The sequence below is a fragment of the Mirounga leonina genome, unplaced genomic scaffold, assembly GCF_011800145.1.
Source record: "Mirounga leonina isolate KUSES-001 unplaced genomic scaffold, KU_Mleo_1.0 Mir_201, whole genome shotgun sequence".
NCBI classification, from domain to species: Eukaryota; Metazoa; Chordata; class Mammalia; order Carnivora; family Phocidae; genus Mirounga; species Mirounga leonina.
This window is the reverse complement of record NW_023270504.1, coordinates 27,524,241-27,527,818: the sequence shown is the minus strand read 5'-3', so window position 1 is coordinate 27,527,818 and position 3,578 is coordinate 27,524,241.

Sequence of the window (3,578 nt, the reverse complement as noted above, 5' to 3'; positions counted from 1 at the left end):
CTGCCTGGTCGTTCTAGCTTATACCTATATATTTTAAGATTTTATTTATTTATTTGAAAGAGAGAAAGAACGAGTTGGGGGACAGGGGCAGACGGAGAGGGAGAAGCAGACTCCCCGCTGAGCCCGATGCGTGGCTGGATCCCAGGACCTCAGCTGAGATCCTGACCTGAGCTGAAGGCAGACGCTTAGCAGACCAAGCCACCCAGGTGGATTTTAATGTTAGAAGTGTCCATCCATGATGGCAGGTTTAGCCAGAGACTCATGGAGAGCATAGGCTTTGATTATGCCTAAGAGCCCTGTTAAGTGGTCAAAGGAACAAACTCTTTTCCCCATTCTTAGAGGTTCTAAGGTCTTAAATTATATCCTTGTTAGACTTTGTGGTTTAAAAACCACAGTACAGAAAGTGAGTACATAGTATTGGGAATGGAGGAGCCTGGAACAAGCTGAGTAGGACAAGCACGTTCTTTTTGGAACCTCTTGAGTTTCTGGAAGCCCCTCTTCCAGGGGAATAATAAGGCTGAATTGAGTGTAAGAGACATAGCTGTGATTTTGATCACCTTTGCTCCCGTCTTTTCCATATGGCAGAAGGCTTTCTCTCTGAAGCTAGGAAAAACAATGGAGCAGCAGCATGGCCCTGGGCATTGCAAACTCAAATACCTAGCAGGACCAAGGAGGGAATATAAATGAGGAAAGAAGTAGAGACTGTGGAGACCTGGAGAGGGCATGATCTCTCTAAAGGGATCACCACTATTCAAATTGGCCAGTGGTTGCCATGGGGGAAAATGTGGGTCCATAAATTTTCAAAAGAAGCTGGAAACTGGAATTCAATGACATAAAATCTCCTAAATTGTAAATGTTGGCAATATATTCAAATTTTAGAAAATGTTGTGTGGTCCACAAAACACATCTCTGGGCTAAATTGTCCCGTGAGCTGCTTTACCTACAACCTCTAAGGCAGGAAAGAGAGAATGAACAGTAGGATCATAGAGATTGAGTTCGACTCTTGGCTCTACCTACTGGATCCCAAACAGTGTTATTTCAATTTACTTAACCTAAGCTTCATTTTTTCCATCTCTAAAATCAGGACAGTGCTTACAGGATTGATATAAAAAGTAAATGAAAGAGTGTCGTTGGCACTCAAAGTTAATTTCCCTTCTTTCTCTATTCTCTGCCCTCTCCCCTCTTTCTCATTGCACAATAAATTGGAAAGCACAGCTCCTCCACATTCTTATTTGAATCAAGTTAAGCAACGTTTTTTATTATTTGTCATACATTTTTCTAGGAAAATTGAACATGGCGAGCCTAAATGTGCAATACCAGTTGCTTACCAAACCTCATTTGCACCTGTGACAGGAAGCAAACCTGAAGAGGTACTTTTTTGGTGGTTGTTATTCTGTTTTGTTTTATTTTGTTGTGTTTTGTTTTTTAAAGGATAAGAGGACAGAAGACGTATTAAAGAAACATTCTCCCGCAAATGAAATTCAGACAACACAATCTCCAGTGACCCTGACTACGCAGCAAAGGAAAGCCCCCTGAGTCAGAGAAGGAAGCTCTCCAACACTCTTCAGGTTTTCAAAGAGACTTCACAGAAGTGGGAAGGAGAGGCACAGAACCAGAAAAGAAAAGAGTGTCAGAGGCTTTTAGCTATCACATTAGCAAGTCTGGGGCTTAGAATGAGCTAAGACTTGCAAAAAATGTTCAGGAACAGCACAAAGGGCTTTGTGCAAGTATGTTCTGAGCAGGGGGAATAAGGAAGGGCAGGTCCAGTGCTTGGACAGATGGTATAATGCTAGCAGATGAGAGATACAAAGCAGAATTACTCAACTCCTACTTAGCTTCCATCTTCTCTATCTCTAAGAAGGATCTTCAAACTGGAAAGAGTAGTATAAACTTGGTGAAGTGGAAATTGCAGCCCTAGGTGTAAAGCTCCTTAGGAAATAAATACCTGGCCTCTCTAAATAAGCTCAGGTCTCCAGGTCCTGAAAAAGTACATCCCTGGGGACTGAAAGAGCTTGTAGATTTAATCACAGAGCAATTGTCAGTAATCTTTCAGGAATCTCTAGAGTGATACCAAAGAAATAGTGATGGGCAACTATCCTAGTTGTCAAAAGGGGGAATATGTAGGTTCTGGAAAGTTTGCACTGTAGAGTTGATCCCAGCAAACTGTAACCTGAGTTAATAAAGAGTTAGATTGTAATCATTTCAAAAAGGAAATTGTACTCTCAAGAAGCCAGCACAAATTCATGCAGAATAAACCAAATCATACTAACATCAAATGTCGTATTTTTTAATTTTTTTTGAAAGGTTACCAAACTCACCAGATTTGTCCCAGAGGGAGTAAATCTTTCAGCAGGGTTTTGACAAAGTTTTTCATGGTAAGATAAATAGATAAGGACTAGATGCTCTACAGTTGGGTGAAGGCATAATGGGGAAAACCACTGTATCCAGAAAGCATTGAATGATTGAGAAAAGTCACCCAAGGACAGGTAGATAGAACAAGGTGCCTCCGGTCCCTGTTCGGGACCAGTTCTGTTACAAATCTTCCAATGACATGCACAATATGCCAACGTATAAATGTGGGCTGACACAAAATGAAGCATAAATAATATACTGCATGACAGAAACAGGATATGGTCGGCCTGAACAAGGAGCCAAAACAAACACAATGGAATTTAACGGGGGAAAAATGACAGTTTTTCATTTTGATTTAAAAAAAAACAAAAAAACTCAGCTATTCAAACTATTGACAATAGTTAATGTGAAGAAGTCTTGAGGACTTTAGTTCAAAAAGCTCAACATGAGCCAGAAGTTCTGACATGGCTACAAAGACTAATCTTTATTGGGCAACATAAAGGGAAGTGTAGCGCCCCCTCCCCACCCCATGAGAGTCGGGAGTGCCATTGGCACATTTGCATCTGGGCATCAGGGTTTGCTGTAGACACCAAGTTTCTCCTTCATAATAAGCTTTGTGGGCCTTTGTAATTTTTTGAAGATTTTATTTATTAATTTCTGAGAGAGAGAGAGAGCATGAGTGGGGGGAGAGACGGATGGGGAGGGAGAAGCAGACTCCCTGCTGAGTAGGGAGCCCTATCTGGGGCTCGGGGCTTGATCCCAGGACCCTGGGACCGTGACCTGAGCCGAAGGCAGACACTTAACTGACTGAGCCACCCAGGTGCCCCCCTTTGTAATTTTTTTTTAGTTATAAAATCAAAATACAATCATTGTAGAAACTTAGAAATATAGAAAGGTAAAAAAGAAGAACACAAAAGTGATCTAGCTCTCATCATTTAGGGACCACTATTGATTTCACTTTGGTATGCGTCCTTCAGGTCCTTTTTAGTGTGAGAAGGAGGCTTATGGAGGAAGGTTTTAAAAATGTGGCTTATGCAGAGTTTTATATATTTTTAAAAATTAACATTGTATCTTGAATTATTTCCCCAACTTATTATATATTCTTTAAAAACACAGTTTTAATGGTTACACAATCCATTATCATATGGATATGCCTTATTTTGTTTACACTGACTCACTCTTGGGCATGGAGGTTGTTTCTATTTGGAGGGGTGGCAGGGAGGTGG